At 42.5% G+C, this 17657-nt stretch overlaps 1 protein-coding gene across 23 annotated transcripts in view; it reads right to left on the minus strand.

Moving 5' to 3' along the window:
* FOXP1 (forkhead box P1) overlaps nucleotides 1-17657 on the minus strand; it is a 632383-nt gene that overhangs the window by 401214 nt on the left and 213512 nt on the right. For all 23 annotated transcript variants that reach the window (XR_012431355.1, XR_012431354.1, XM_065539493.1 and 20 more), the window contains one exon: nucleotides 4308-4402. The gene's annotated coding sequence lies outside the window, so the exon portion shown is untranslated. The remainder of the gene's footprint in view (nucleotides 1-4307; nucleotides 4403-17657) is intronic.

Consider the following 17657-nt stretch of genomic DNA (forward strand, 5'->3'; position numbering starts at 1 on the left):
GCTCAGTGGCTAGGTGATGCTATTACCCCTGCCCTAGGGAAGTAAACTGAGTCTTAGAGAGAGAAAATAATCTGTCCAAAAAAAGAGCCAATGAATGAGAGTGTTGGGGTTTGGGCTTGGATCCCAACATCCTTAATCAATTTGTACCACCCACCATATCCTTCAGGCTCAAATGGCAAATGATTCTGTCTTCATGGGGAAGATAATGTATAACCCCTTCTGGATGGGACACGCAGAGTATGCAGTACATAGTGGGAACTTTCCAGAGAAAATCCAAGATCTGTATTCTATTCCTACAATAAAGGTGATGTGTGTAACTTTGTTCCTTCTCTTACTCCCTCAACTGGATACAGTCCTCGTAGGTGCCATAAAAATACAGAAATTCACAGGGAAATCCCCAGACTTTGACTGATTCAACAAATACTGACAACATGCATACCTACCACATGTTAGGCACTGCTAGCCATGGAGAAGCCACACTGAATAAGACCTACTTCTTGCTTATTACCTGATAAACAGGTGAATTCATGAAGGGACAGGGCTGTAACATATGGAACAAACAAGAGGTTTGGATCAAGAAAAATAATAAAGGGCATGTCCCCTTTCATGTGGGTGGTCAGCAAAGGCATGTCCAAGGGGTTGATTTTTGAACTAAACACTAAGGGATGAGAAGGACTGAAGGTATCCCGTAGTTTGGAGGCAAGGGAGTTTTTATGGCATCTGAGAAGAGTAATGGGGTTTAAATAAAATATTGGAAACTACGTGGCAAAAGCTCAAAGTTTCCAAGAGTCTCTTGAACATGCAAGATCTTTAGCCACCATCTCCACACAGTGAACATGATGGAAGCAAAGCCTGTGTCAGGCAGATCCCTGATAAGTACTACCATAGGCTGGGGTCTGTCCCCCCAAAACCATCAATTCTGTGATATGGTGTCAATGTCAATGAATCAGCGCTGCAGGTTTGTTATTATAGGTGGTGTGATTCTTATCCGTCTCACAGAACAGGGCTCAAAAACTCAAGGGACAGCCAGGGTCACATGGTTGGCACTGTTTTTCAATCTGGGTACAAGTCACCAGTGGAGTCATCCATGAGTACTGCTGACATTCTTTGCCACGGACCTGTGGCAGCTTCTGTGTGCAGATGACACAGTTCTTTGAGGGCCATTTTCAAGATCTGTGGGGGACCAGGACCTGCTTTGCCAAGTCAGCACAGAGGCAGGGATGGGGGATGAGGTGGCAGAAGATTGACATCATGTAGCATCAGCCTGCACGAGCGAAACCCTACAGTTTCAGATTATCATCAGCAATACCAACTTGAAAGCAGTTAGTGAATTCTGCTTGCGAGGCAGGCCCATCGTCTGACTAACTTAAAAAAAAAAAAAAAAGGAATAAAAAAAGAACTGCATGCTTCTCAGGGGAAATCCTCAAAACAGGACCCAGAGACCTAAGCTCTGCTAACAAGGCTACAGCAGCTGTATACATAGCTGCACGTGTCCTTGAAGATGTGCATGAGGACAAGCTCCCAAGGCTCTACTTGCATTTACAAGGGAATATCAGGTGAGGCGCAATGGACTGCGAAACATGCATCATCTATCAGTAAAACGACGACCAGTGAACCAGCAACCGGATGGTAGAAGCTTGTCAGAGACAGAGATTTCCACCGTATCACCTGGGGTGCCTAGCACAATGCTGGAATTTATGATGTACCAGGATCTGTGCTAAGCTCTTTACAAGCATCACCTCTCTAACTCTTTGTGAGCTGGCTTCTATTTTTATCCCCTTTTCCGGATAAGGAGGCCATGGCACAGAAAGGTTAAGTAACTTGCCCAGGGTTGTTCAGCCAGGAAGTGGAAAAGGTGGAATCTGAGTCTAAGCCGATCTAATTTCAAAGCAGAAACTCTTAACCATGCTGTTACCCTGTATCCACAGCAGGCATTCAATGAGTGTCTGTGAATGCATCCATTACCCTAAGTTTTATGACTACTCATCACAGGCCAGTATAGGCAGAGAATGTATTATTAATACAAAGCATAGGGAAGTCTCATTCTATTCATTTTATGGGATAAAAAGTTTCAAAAGAATCATGTACAGGCCAATTTGGGACAGAAAATTTGGACAGGAGTGGCTTACTTCTCCCGTGCACCCCACTCCCATGGTAACCTTTCAGCACAGATACAGGGAGCAACGAATCACAGAAATGTAGGGTGGAGAGTTCTGTCCTGGCCTTGAGTCTGCATAAGTACAGAGGGACAGTGGAAAGCTGTCAGCAATGTCTCCTGCCCTTATAGGGGGAACAGAATTGGTTGTGAGTGCACGCCGCTAAGATCTCATGCTAATACTCAAGCCTTAAGGAAATCTTACATCCACAGGAAGGAAAACCCACTAGACGAGCATATTCAAGAGTTTAAATTTTGCTTTATAGCTCTCTTAATAAAGAAATTTATTTCTCAGATTTGCCATGGCGCGTTCAGTAAGAATATTATGGTCCTAAAATATTTACTGAGCTGTATCTCTGCTGAGAATTAAACAGGCTAAAATTCTAACATGTAAAATTCAAACAAGGCACAGTCAACAAAAGGCATTCATAGAAAATAAATAGAAATTAAAGATGTAAGCAAAATTGACAGCATGATTTCGTATAAGTAACCACAATGGTTGCTCAGTAAGCAGTCACCTTTTCTTAGTACTAGAACACAGAATTTACCTGGGACATCAAATTGTTCAAGTCTAAGGATTGCATTTCCCAGATACCCTTATAGTTAGGGGTGGCTAATAGGATATAAGCAGGCATCATTGGATAAGGCTGCAGGGAAAGTACTTTAAAAAGGCCTGCCTCAGCCGGGAAAACTACTCTTTGTCTCTTCCTTTCAGGATGTAGAGGCAATGGCCTGAGAGCCAGCAGCCACCCTGTGACCTTGAAGACGAAGGAACACACTTGAATAAGCAGAGCAGAAAGAAGACACAAACTGCTCCTCCTGGATGTTCTTATGACAGAATACTTAAATAATTGTTTCTACTCATGTAGTTATATCTCTCTTATTAGAAAACAATTCTTAACTAATATAATGATATGAAAACATATCTAAAGATGACACTACAATTTTCTCTGAGGGAAAAAAAAAAACTAGAAAATTCATGAATTGGGATTCTGATTAACCCTCTATTCCCAAAGCTGTTTGTTTAAGTATGACTTTCCTTCTTAATTAGTATTGCTAGCCCAGGGAAGCATATTTGCTGAGCCTGTCTCTCTGTTTTGACATGCAAGACTTGTGAAATTCAAACATACTTGTAGGCATCCCAAGCATTATTATTTATTAAGGCCTATATTAAAGGTGAGATCTTACAGCACTCTCAATTCTGATGATTAAAGGAAATTTAATCGCTCTTCATTGGCATTTGATCTTTAGCCTACCATAATCTACCCGTATATCCCTTCATCCATATTTGATACTAAAAAAAAAAAGACATTTCAACAGCTTATCCATCAATTGTAAAATAGAAGGAATGTACAGACAAACCACATTACTCAGAAAATAAGAGAGCTTTCCCCCACACTCATTTCGCTCATGAAAGCCCAATGTGATTAAAAAGGTGAAGAAGTCATACTCCACAAGGTGAACCGGAATGACTGTAGAGCCGATCATCACATTCGTAAGGAGTTTTGCAATTTTCAAAGTGCTTTCACGTGCATTATATCTTGTTTCATCCTTACAACACCATCTTTCAAGGTAGTAAGGGCAGGTATTTTTTTTTATTCCTGTTTCTCGCAGATAAATGGTTTGCTCAAGGTCAGATGGAGTGGTACCCAGCGAGGTGTCAGGTTTACAGGTCAAATGTCCCTTTTTGATGCATCAGATCAAGGGACAGCCTACTATAGTCTTCAGGCCAAATATGGCTTACTGTCTGTTTTTGTAAATGAAGTCTCTCTGGAGCAGAGTGACACCCATTTGCTTGTATATTATCTATAGCTGCTTTTGTGCTCTAAAGGCAGAGTTGGCTAGTTGGAAAAGACTGTATGGCTCATGAGGATGACAATATTTGCTATCTGGTCTCTTACAAATTTTACCAACCCCTGCATTAGGTCCCCTTCCCACAAATATGATCCAAGTTATGAACCCTATTCTTGAAAACCATAAAGCTATCATGGGGGGTAGCAGCATTCAAATGCCTGCTAGCTTCAGAATCAGGGCCTGATAATTAGAAAGGCCATTATCTTCTGCAGGATTACTATATCGACTGCTGGGTCCCCTGCGAAGGTAGATGGCAATTTTTAGGTGGTATACAGCATCAGTGGTGTCTGTCACTTACCCTGAAAATTTAACGTGTCTCACAGCCATAAAAAGCCTGGGGTCACTGGGAGGGGGCATGCATAATGCCACAGGACTGCAATACACAGAGGGAAGCTGAAAGCAAAAGAAAAGAAGAGGTTAAGTGAAGGGGCAAATGGTGATGCTTCAAAAGCAACATAGACACACGAGCCTTTGGTATCCCTCATTTACACACCACATTTATCTTCAGTATACAATCACATATCTAAGCATTTATTTTATCCTTTGCCTTCTAGAATCGGCATTCGACCTAGCTCACAATCTGAATTACAGGAGGAGGATGCAAAATGTTATGTAGGTGAGTAAACCTGTCACTCTTGAAGGCAATGACATCCACTTAGGAAGTTAAGTTCCTTTATCTTCCATACCGTAATTTCTATTTCTTTTCTTTTCTTTTTTCTGAGACAGGGTCTCGCTCTGTCATCCAGGCTGGAGTGCAGTGGCACATTCAGGGCTCACTGCAGCCTCAACTTCCCAGACTCAAGTGCTCCCAAGTAACTTGAACTACAGGTGTGCACCACCATGCCCAAATAATTTTGGAATTTTAGTAGATAGGCTAAATTTTAGTAGGCCGGCTAGTCTCAAACTCCTGAGCTCAAGTGATACTCCTGCCTCAGCCTACAAAGTGCTGCAATTACAGGTGTGTGCCACTCCTAGTAAATTTTCTTTCTTTCTATTTTTTTTTTCCAGGTAGAGTCTTGCTCTATCGCCAAGGCTAGAGGAGTGCAGTGGCACAATCTCGGCTCACTGCAACCTCCACCTCCCAGGTTCAAGAGATTCTCCTGCCACAGCCTCCCGAGTAGCTGGGATTACAGGTGTCCACCATCATGTCTGGCTAATTTTTGTACTTTTAGTAGAGACAGGGTTTCACCATGTTGGCCAGGCTGGTCTCAAACTCCTGACCTCAAATGATCCACCCGTCTTGGCCTCCCAAAGTGTTGGGATTACAGGCATGAGCCACCATGCTTGGCTTATAATTTCTTATTTCTGAAGATAAATTCTCATAATTACAGTGCTAACACATCCTGAGAAATAAGAAAAAGACGATTCATAGGTCCAAATGATGATTTTGCTATGAGTTTTGATCTTTCAGCCTGTCTCAATGCACCCAGTAGAAGAGACAGGAGGAAATAAGTACATACATGGACACAGGCACCCCGCTAGCAAAACATACAAGCTCTCTCCTGCCAGCCAAACTGAAAATCTTACTTGCCACAGTTAGCAACTCTTTTTTTTCAGTTGCATTTCAAATGCAGAAGGAGATTGTGACACAGCCTTCTCATGGAAACAGTCACTCTGTTCATGTGCTGAGACTGCAAAGCTTTCATCGCTTGGTTAGGTTATTAGTAGAATATTTACCAAATCCAATTCCAAGTAAGTTGAAGTTGCTGACAGATAAGTCAACTCATCCTCAAGCACTTTCAGAAAGTTTTTGTGAATAGCTGTCAGTAGCAAGGTTTCACATGCCAGGTCTTTTTTGCATAGATCCTTGAGATAATAATGGCATGTATATGGCCTTCAAGATTAAATAAAGGACTCTCACTAATACAGAAAAAAATGGAACTACAGAATGGGTAGAAAGCCTGAGCTTTCGGGGCACGTACATGTGTGTCTGTGTGCAGTGTTCTCTTTCAATAGTAAATGCAGGCAACACTTTGTGAATTTACATGTTTTTAACCTACTCAGATGGAGAAGTTGAAACTAAAAAGGAGATGCATGAAGTTTTACGATTTGAATAGTCACCTGTCTCCGGAAACTATGTGGGTTGTCTGCCTACCAGAACTCAGAAGAGAGTTAAGAGATGGTGTTCCCAGTGGGTGTCTCTTCTAGATATGAGATAAACTCAGGCCAGATTTGTCCACACTATGTTTTCTAGGTATCTGGTGTCTACTGTGCATGAACTGCCAAATATATCATGACTTCAGAATCTTCATTCTTGTGTGAGTTTAATGTGCTGTGTGGGCATTTTCCCTCTTGAGCAAGGGAGCTTAAGAGTATGATAAGAACGCATCAAAAATGTTTTTAAGATAATTTCAGTTGGTAAAGGCTGTAATCGTTCAAACTTAATTGGTGAACTCATTAATGAGCAACTGCCACTAAAAGAAAGACGACCATTGTCATCGACTTATCAGAGCAATGAGATAATGAAGTTAATTATATTGTTTTCAATGGATTTACACTGGCTGCCTTTTAGATTCTACATTTCCAAACATTTGTTCTGACACCCCATGTGTTTGGTCTCTTAACGAAAAACTATGAGCTGTGGACTCCTTAAGGAAAAGTCGGCAGATCACAGCCTCACGTCAGGGCAATGCAATTGGAAAACTTTTCTCCCCTTTATTATCTACTTGTAAAATGTTATAAGCCTGTAAACTAGTTAATTTATGAGCCATGTTAATAATTTGCTCACACTCGATCGCAGGTTTGGCAAACACAGTTTCCAAGGGATGTGGGAGGATAATTTGTAGGTCCGGCTTCTCTCCTAAGGGGACACTAACTAATTTGACACAGTAACATGACATTGATGGCAGGGCACACTAATGACCATTCTCCAAGACGGGGCTGTCAGCCTGTCGTTCCAGTGAGAAGCCGGTCTGCTTTCACGGCTGCTCAGGACTGGATGCTCAACTAATTACTCAGACAGCGACATTAATGAGAGCCCTCATGTTTATTTTCAACATACTAACCAGCGCTTAGCTTCCATTTGTCTGATATGGTCACTGATTAAAATGTGTTTCATGAATAGTAAATTTGAACTCTAATATAACAAAGAAGCACCAGAGAAAAATAAGGAACAGCTGACTGGAAAACCAACCTGGTCCACGCAACTTGTTTTCTGCCTCATATATTGTCAAGGACAAAGTGACAGGTAGTGGGAAATGCCATGGAGTACCAAGAAAAGTGAGAGGAGTATTTTTAATTACACATGTCTGTAGACCAGTCTGACTTTTGCCCAAGGCCCCTGGATCACAATACGGCCAAGAGCAGCTTCCATCTCAAACAAACATCACTAACTGTATGATACTGAATGAAAATTTGTGTTTTATTATTTATTCGTTTATTTATTTATTTTTGAGATGGAGTCTCACTCTGTCACCAGGCTGGAGTGCAGTGGTGTGATCTCGGCTCACTGCAACCTCCACCTCCCGGGTTCAAGCGATTCTCCTGCCTCAACCTCCCAAGCACTTGGGACTACAGGTGCCCACCACAATGCCTGGCTAATTTTTCGTATTTTTAGTAGAGGCGGGGTTTCGTCGTGTTAGCCAGGATGGTGTGGATCTCCTGAACTTGTGATCCACCTGCCTCAGCCTCCCAAAGTGCCAGGATTACAGGCATGAGTCACCATACCCAGCCCTATTCTTTACTTTTTTGAGACAGGGTCTCACTCTGTTGCTCAGGCTGCATTGCAGTGGCATGATCTCTGCTCTTTGCAGCCTCAACCTCCCAAGCTCAAGCCATCCTCCCACCTCAGGCCTCCCAGGTAGCTGAGACTACAGGCAGGTGTCATTATGTTGGGCTAATTTTTGTAGAGACAGTGTCTCACCGTGCTGCCAGGCTGGTCTCAAACTCTTGGACTCAAGCAATCCGCCTGCCTTTGTCTCCCAAAGTGCTGGGACTACAGGCATGAGCCACCATGCCTGGCCTGGATGAATATATTTAAAGTTAGTTTTTTCCAGGAAATGACCAAAATTTGCTTATATGTGTTTTTTGAACCTTACAAAAGTTTGATCTTTGATTTGTCTATAATATGATCTTCACAAACATTAATAAATGCTGTTGTATTTTTTTGAAAACTACTGTAAAACTATACTGCTGAGGGTGTTTTAAAAAGTGTTTTTTAATATCCTCTTTGATGTCTTGTTTCTAATCTACTAAACCTTGCAATCAAGTTCTTTGTACTTTAAATTAAATTTCTATTTTAGTATGATAAATTTTGTCCTTCATTTTAGGGTGATTATAATTCTAAAATATTCATATAATCATGATTTAAAATGAATAACTTTCAAAAAAAGGTGGGCTTAGATCTATTAAAGGTGTTAAAAAATTGAAAATGCTTCTGGTATAGTTCATTGTAAAATGTGCAATTCGAAATAAATAACAGTGGTAGTATTTCAACAGATGTTCTATCTGCCATCACGGATAAAGAATTCTACTCAATATTGTGTACAACTTCTGATTTTATAAAATAGCAAAATAAATATGAGTTCCTGTAGATCACTTTGGGAAGGAAAATGTCATTGCATGCAACACTTCTTAAGTATGTATTCCTAAACTTACTCACTCTGAGATAGATCTGTAATTTTAGAACACCAAAATGCCTAAATGGCACACAACATGTGGGAAGCAGATTCACAGTGCAGGCTAATTTTTAAAATATATTTAAACAAGTATGTAGATAAATTGTTCCAAACCAGCATGACTGTCTCTGAATACTGCCCTTCCCAGGGGACTTGTTGGAGACAGGTTCTCAGATTATCAGCACCTCTGGGCAGTTTATGTATGGTAAGCATTTGTCCTCCGTAATAATACAAGAAAATGTGGTCAGTGTGTGGCAGAGACTGGCTAAACGTTCATCAAATCCATTTCTTTCTCCTGAACACACAGCTGGAATGCATTTCCCAGCATCCCTTGTAGTTAGGTGGGGCCTGATGACTGAGTTCTAACCAAACAGATGGAAGTGGGTATACACTACTTTCATTCAGATCCTGAAGCCTCTGGAACCATGCTTAATGACTGCTTTCTTCCCTGGACTGTGGGCCCAGAGATCCAGTGAAGAACTCCTACTTCCTGGGGATAGTGGAGTCACTGGATGGAATTTGCCTGGGTCCCTGAAAGACCACATGGAGCAGAGCCACCACCACTCCTGTACCCCTCAACCAGCACTAGACTGTGAGGTACTCATGAATTAAACCGCACTGAGTTAAGCTCCCGAGCAGCTGGGACTACAGGCGCGTGCCACCACGCCCGGCTAATTTCAAAAATTTCAAATTTTGGAATGTTGGTTACAGCTGCTAGTATCTCTTACCCAAATACACGGATCTTTCCAATTTCTCCCTGGCTTTTACTTGGGTCTCCAGGTAACCATAAGTAAGCAGAAGCTGTGTCAATTTGGAAAATTTTCTGAAAATATTTCATAGTTATGATTATTTGCTCCTCTAACACAGCTAAGGGTAGTAAAAGGAAAGGGAACCAACAGCTAATGTATTCCCAAAATGTGTCAGGCAGGGCTTTCCTTACTTAACCTTCACGTAGCCCAGTAAGGAAGTTTGATTCCCGTTTTACAGATGAGAATACTGAGCTTCTAAGAAGTGAAATAAAACCAAATGCCACAGAATATTGATCCAGTTGACAGTTTCCTAGTTGAATGCCTTTTATTGTTGTTGCTGAATTGGCTTTTAATATCCAAACTTTACAGAAAATACAGGTTTTATTTATTTCTAAATAAAACAGTTTTGTCTGCTGCTATTATAAAATAAAAAATCCTATCACAGCCTTCAAATTTAATGTAACATTTTTAATGAAATGGGTGAAGGTTAAGCGTCACACTGCAGTACAATTGGTAGAATATCAGAAACTTCCCTAGAGGTTTTGAAAACCCAGCCACAAAAGTGATGTGTCTCAGACGTTCTTCATAATTAAAAAAGAAGTCACATTTCAAACAAAACAAATGCATGTTGAGATCATATTAATTGTTGAGTAACTAATGTTTTTTTTTTTTTTTTTTTTTGAGACGGAGTCTCGCTCTGTAGCCCAGGCTGGAGTGCGGTGGCCGGATCTCAGCTCACTGCAAGCTCCGCCTCCCGGGTTCACGCCATTCTCCGGCCTCAGCCTCCCGAGTAGCTGGGACTACAGGCGCCCGCCACCTCGCCCAGCTAGTTTTTTGTATTTCTTAGTAGAGACGGGGTTTCACCGTGTTAGCCAGGATGGTCTCGATCTCCTGACCTCGTGATCCACCCGTCTCAGCCTCCCAAAGTGCTGGGATTACAGGCTTGAGCCACCGCGCCCGGCGAGTAACTAATGTTTTAAACATTTTTACATCCTTAACATGATAGCTGTGTACACATAAGACAAGTTCCTATCTTTTAATCATATTTTAGAAAAGAGTTGGTAAACTTTTTGTGTAGAGGAACACTTAGTGGATATTTTAGACTTTGGTGCCACAAGTTCTCTATTGCAACTACTCGGGTATTATAGTAGAAAAGTAATCATATGTAAACAAGTGGGTGTTGTTGTGTTCTAGCAAAACTTTATTTACACAAACTGGCAGTGGGCTGGATTTGCCAACTTCTGCTTCAGAACATTGATTGGGGGTTTTACACATTGACACATAACACATTAAAATTTGTCCTACGTAAAATAATGGGAAATAGACTCTGGGCAGCATTTTCACTCAGGATATCTGACTGCCAGGGATGGACTACTGATGGTAAGGGTAATTGCCTTAATTTGCCAAAGGGTTAAGAGATGAGTGCTGGCAGGCTCAGCTTCCACTCACTCACCCCATGCCTGGTTCTTTCCCCTAAGTCATGCCACCTTTCCAAGGGCCCATGCGCCCACATAGAGAGCTTACTGGAATCCCGGGCCATTCTGAACAAAAATCCAAGGAATACTTGCAACAACCAAAAAAAAAAAAAGCTGAAGCTTTTTCTCATCAATACAGTCAAGCCCCTGTGTTAAGAGAGTGTAGGTAACAGTCACCTTAAAGTGACTTTATGTTGGACCTTTTTTAAAAAAGCAAAATAAACAACAGGTAGATTTTAGATGTCACTGGAAGAGTGAGACAGAAATGACATCTGCTAAAAGTTTCAAAATCAGGCATGAAGTTTCCCTAAATTAGAAGCAAACCGCTTTCTTGGATTTAAAGGACGTTCCAGCCGGGCACGGTAGCTCTCACCTGTAATCCCAGCACTCTGGGAGGCTGAGGCGGGCGAATCACAAGGTCAAGAGATGGAGACCAGCCTGGCCAACATGGTGAAACCCCGTCTCTACTAAAAATACAAAATTTAGCCGGGCGAGGTGACGGGCGCCTGTAGTCCCAGCTACTACGGAGGCTGAGGCAGGAGAATTGCTTGAACCTGGAAGGCAGAGGTTGCAGTGAGCCGAGATCATGCCACTGCACTCCAGCCTGGCGACAGAACAAGACTCCGTTTTAAAAACAAAACAAAACAAAAAAAAAAACAAGATTTATTTTATTTTTTTTTTTTTGAGACGGAGTCTCGCTCTGTCGCCCAGGCTGGAGTGCAGTGGCCGGATCTCAGCTCACTGCAAGCTCCGCCTCCCGGGTTTACGCCATTCTCCTGCCTCAGCCTCCCGAGTAGCTGGGACTACAGGCGCCCGCCACCTCGCCCGGCTAGTTTTTGTATTTTTAGTAGAGATGGGAGTTCCCTGTGTTAGCCAGGATGGTCTCGATCTCCTGACCTCGTGATCCGCCTGCCTCAGCCTCCCAAAGTGCTGGGATTACAGGCGTGAGCCACTGTGCCTGGTCATAAGACGTTCTGTCTTAACCAATTTCAGGGTAGGAGCTACGTGTCCAGTGATAGAATATGCCAGAAACAATGAGTCAAATGTATTATTCCCCCACTATTCTCTCAAGGATGTACAATTATTTTAACGATGACTTGGTCCGCTTTTTTTTCGTTTTGGATGGCAAAGCTCAGAGACATACATACAGAGAGATTTTTTTTTTTTAATCTCATTTCCCTATTAATGTTTTATTGTAACAGTTAAGTGTAAAAGATGATGTGAGACATAAAATGAGTAAATTTTATGAATCTGGCTTATCTTAAATGTCTATCAAAACAGAACAAAAGCAAGTAAATGATAATCCAGTCTGACAAAGGAATATTTTGTAGGTTGTAGTCATTAAAAATGGGGAAATGTGTGCAAATGCTTGTTACAATGTGACATAAAATAAGCAAGATAGGAAAACTGTATCTACAGTAATTCTCAGCTGTGTAAAAATATATGCCAATGAAGAACAGAAAAAAATAAAATTCACAGTATTTGTCCAAGATCAATGGGATTAAGGTTAGGATTTTTCTTTAGAATTTTTTGTATTCTCTAGATTTTCCAAAACAAAGTAATATCCAAAATAACTGTTATACAATTTGAAACAATGGTTTCGACTTTAAAAAGGAAGAAACATTTTGCACATTTCTACTCATTTATTAATGGCTTTTGACTGTCTTGTTTCCAGACTAGAAGTGTCTTGAGAGCAGAGATTCATTCGTGTTACTTCTCATGCCCCAAACACAATGTTTATGGCATCTTATGCACTCAATTAACATTCCTTGAAGCAACTGAATAGACCACCTTACTTTTTAAAAGTCCTCTTAATGAGATTCCCTAAATAAATTAAATTTTTATACTTCAAGCCTTTACAAGAAATTAAATAATTTTGTTTAAAGAGGTTGATTGCTTGCGGATTATGGCTGTAAATAAATTGCTTGATGTAAAATTATACTTTCTCCTCTTCCCTTTTTCCATGATGGCACACAATAATTTGTCTTTTAATAACCTCAAACAATTCTGAGTCATTTGCTCATTAAAAACAAAATACATCTTGATCACGAAGCTTGGCATTTCATAAATATTTACCCCAAATGCACTGCCTGCTTTGAAGCTGGGATGGTAAGCTCCTGATTGACAAGCAACTTCTGTGCAGAAGGAGGGAGGAGACCTCTCCTGTCAGCTGGGAGAAAGGCACCACACTGCCTTTGCACCTCCTCTCTCCTGCGGAGGCTCCTTCCCCACAGCCAAAAAACCCACAATAAATGTGATCATCACTTATCAGTGTCTCTCTCACATACATATACACACTCCCTCTCTCTCACTTTGCATTCACTCCCTGTTTGCATTCTCTCAATGGCTTCCCAGTAGTGTCAGGACAGTGACCAACAGCATTCCCATAGTTTACAAGGTCCTGTATGACCCCTGTTGACCTCTCTGGCCTCCCGCTTAACTACATATCTCCACTACAAGCTTCTCACTGAGTCTTCATACTGAGCTGGAAGGACGGCAGGGAGGGATATTGAAGATTAGATAAAAGTTTTCAGCTCCTATCCTGAGAACAACGATGGTGAGCAAGACAGTGGGGAAAACAAGATATCTTTCCCTAAGAAAATCCAAAAACAACAATAAAGAACAGTGTACCATAAACACTCTATTGTATGTTTTCCTCCATGAAATATATCATGGATCATTTTTCATATCCTTTTCTGGATGAAAATACGCGACATAAGTAAACAGAAAATTCAAATCTTAAAAGCAACTTCAATTTTCTCCTTAAGAAATAAGAATTTGACCACCAGGCCTTTCCAAGACCATAATGATGGCTAGTGGTAATGGACTAGTTAGTCCTCTGCAATACCACCAAACTTTTTCCCAGAGTTGTCAACTCCAGGAGCAGAAGAAAAAAATAATGCCAACCATAGAACACAAGCTGATATTGTCCTGTGAGAGCCGATCTGTGTGGATTCACGCTTGTTCACCACTTAGGGTTGAATATTTCATTTGATGACGTAAGGACTGCATGCCACAACTGGACCCTCAACAAATTACCCTGGTGAATCCCACAGAGGAAGATAGGCTCTTAGTTGGGACTTATTTATTTTTTAATTTTCATTTTTTTTTTATTTTTTATTATTTATTTTTTTTTTTGAGACAGAGTCTCGCTCTGTTGCCCAGGCTGGAGTGCAGTGGCGCAATCTCAGCTCACTGCAAGCTCCGCCTCCCGGGTTCACGCCATTCTCCTGCCTCAGCCTCCTGAGTAGCTGGGACTACAGGCGCCCGCCACCGCGCCCGGCTAATTTTTTGTATTTTTTTAGTAGAAACGGGGTTTCACCGTGGTCTCGATCTCCTGACCTTGTGATCCGCCCGCCTCGGCCTCCCAAAGTGCTGGTATTACAGGCGTGAGCCACCGCGCCCGGCTTATTTTTTATTTATTTATTTTTTTGAGATGGAGATTCACTCTGTTGCCCAGGCTGGAGTACAATGGTGTAATCTCGGCTCACTGCAAACTCTGCTCTCAGGTTCAAAGGATTCTCCTGCCTCAGCCTCCTGAGTAGCTGGGATAACAGGTGTGTGACACGATGCCCGGCTAATTTTTGTATTTTTTGTAGAGATGGGGTTTCACCATGTTGGCCAAGCTGGTCTCGAACTTCCTGACCACACGCGATCTGCCTGCTTTGGCCTCCCAAAGTGCTGGGATTACAGGCACGAGCCACCATGCCTGGCCTTAGTTAGGATTTAAATGAAAGACATCCTCTTCATGACATGCAAAAGTTAAGAACCACTGCAGGTCATCACTCTCATTAGTCTCTGGGAAAAAAAGGGGTACTGATATATGAACAGGCTATAAAAATAGGAGGTGTGCTTTATTTTGATCAAACCTCAGTAGCTAAAACCAAAATAATCATTTGTTTGGGACTGTCACATGACAACTAATTTCACTGTACTAAATTCATCCTGGGTACACAGGAAGATGACATTTCCAATTCCAATCCCAGTTTCACTGGCATTTATACATGTCAGGACCATGTGACTGATTTCTGGTCAATGGGATGTGAGCAGTAGCAAGGGGCACCACTTCCAAGCCCATGATGGCAGGTCAACTGCACTCCCTGTTCTTCTTCCCCACCAACTGCTGAGACCCCACAGCAAGAGTAAGATGGAGGAGGTTCAACAGACATGAAGGGAAGATAACATATACCTTATTATGGAAAGTTACCAAAATCTGTGTGTTAGTCACAGCAGCTAACACACTGTAAGTGTATACCACATTAGAATCTGCCTCAAAGAAATACTTATTTCTGGCTTTGTCTCTACTTCTCCCATCTTGACCCCAGGGGAGCATGTCTTTTTTTTTTTTTTTTTGAAACGGAGTCTCGCTCTGTTGCCCGGGCTGGAGTACAATGGCACGATCTCAGCTCACTGCAACCTCTGCCTCCTGGGTTCAAGCAATTCTCCTGCCTCCGCCTCCTGAGTATCTGGGATTACAGGCATGCACCACCATGCCCAGCTAATTTTTGTATTTTTAGTAGAGACAGGGTTTCACCATGTTGGTCAGGCTGGTCTCAAACTCCTAACCTCGTGATCTGCCCGCCTCAGTCTCCCAAAGTGCTGGGATTACAAGCATGAGCCACCACGACCGGCAGGGACCATGTCTTAATATCTGGTGTAACCTCCTTTTAGGAAGAACCCACCACTATGTCTTCCAAAGATTGACCATAGAGTGTAATCAACTCAGAGGGAAAGCATCCACGAAACAGCTACTTTCTCAGTACCACCACATGCCAGACCACTGTATTTGAAGCGCAATATAGCTTGAACTTGAGACAAATGAGGTTTCAGACCTCCTGGAGCCCACAGACTATCAGGAAACACCAACAAAAGCACATGGGAATGATTAACACACAGATGTAACCTAAGCACAAGGGGTCAGAAAAGATTTCGTGGAAGAAATGACCTGCAAGCCATTAAATTAGAAGTTGGTGGGTGTTAGCCAGGTAGAGAGTACTGGGTGGAGGGTGAGGGAAATGATCCTAGGATTTTCTGACAGCGCTGTTGGCCAAAGCAGATAGGAGCAAGCACAAATACCAGGCCTGAAAATAATCAATCTTCTGCCTTCTTCCATGACACTAAAAACATAACTTGGGAGTGCCAGGACTTCCAAAACCAAAACAAGGCCAAATAGATTGAGTAATACAGAAATAAAAGAATGCTATTACACTCTGCTAAGTGTCTCAGTGGTGTAACTTAAGACAAAAACACTTGTTTTTCTACCAGTGACAGGGAGAAAGGGGTGAGTTATTCATACTGACATTGTTTTTCTAAATTATCTGAGAAAATAGTAGCACGAGAAACGAGGTCGTCTGAGTTCACACACCATAGCACTTGTCCTTAAACATCCACCCAACTCCTCCTTTAGAAATATCATAATTATCCTTAAAAAAACAAAGTTAGTTTTGTTTATTCTTTCACTCCATAAACACTTGAGGAAAGGGCACTAGAACAGAGTCACAAGACCCAGGTTCTGATCGGCACTGGGGCACCACTTAGCTATGGCCCTTTACAGTGTCTGTCTTATCTTCCCATGAGACTAGTGCATTTGTAGTAAGTCCCAAGTCTTTTCTCCTGGTCTTCCACAAACACCGTATAACCGGCTTCTCAAACTTGCATGCTCATCAGAATCACCTGGAGGTCTTGTTACAAGCAGACTGCTAGGTCCCAACCTGAGAGTTTTGTTTTGTTTTGTTTTGTTTTGTTTTGTTTGTGTGTGAGATGGAATCTTGCTCTGTGGTCCTGGTTCAATGCAGTGGCACGATCTCAGCTCACTGCAACCTCTGCCTCCCAGGTTCACACCGTTCTCCTGCCTCAGCCACCCGAGTAGCTGGGACTACAGGCCCCCGCCACCACACCCGGCTAATTTTTTGTATTTTTAGTGGAGACGGAGTTTCACCGTGTTAGCCAAGATGGTCTCGATCTCCTGACCTCGTGATCCACCCACCTCGGTCTCCCAAAGTGCTGGGATTACAGGCGTGAGCCACTGCGCCCGGCCTCCAAACCCAGAGTTTCTGATTCACTATGGCTGCAGTGAGGCCAGAAAACTTCAATTTCTAACAAGTTCTCAGGTGCTGCTCCTGCCGCTGCTGCTGTTCAGGCACCACACTTGCAAGACTGTGCTCTAAAGCACTGTGCTTCCAACCTTGTATTGGTGTGTAGCTGCATCTCACCGCCAGTTAGAAAAGGGTTTTCTTGCTTCACCAGGGCCAGCTGAGTCTGTCTCAGGTGTGGCATCTTCCAGGATTCCTTGCCCAACCTCAGGGAACCAGAATCTCGGCCTCTCCCACAAGGAAGCCTACTCTCAAGAACGCACCTGAAAATGCAATCCATTCCCCAGTCTACACAGTTTGTTGTCACACCTGAATCAGAAGTCACTGCCTCCAATTGCTTTGCATCCATTTCAGAATAAAATCCAGGCTGGGTGCAGTGACTCATGCCTGAAATCCCAATATTTTGTGAGGCTGAGGCAGGAGGATCGCTTGAAGTCAGGAGCTTGAGATTAGCCTGGGCAACACGGCGAGATCCCATCACTATAAAAAAATTTAAAAAATTACGCAGGCATGGTGGCACACCCACCTGTGGTCCTAGCTGCTTGGGAGGCTGAGGTGGGAGGATCACCTGAGCCCAGGAGTTTGAGGCTGTGGGGAGCTACAACTGCATCACTGCACTCCAGCCTAGATGGCAGAAAATAAAACCCAGTCCTTCGCCCTGGTATACAGGGTCCTGCTGACCCCCGAACCTCTCCCACACCATCCTCACTCCCCAC

This window comes from Macaca fascicularis, chromosome 2, assembly GCF_037993035.2.
Source record: "Macaca fascicularis isolate 582-1 chromosome 2, T2T-MFA8v1.1".
In the NCBI taxonomy this organism is placed as follows: Eukaryota; Metazoa; Chordata; class Mammalia; order Primates; family Cercopithecidae; genus Macaca; species Macaca fascicularis.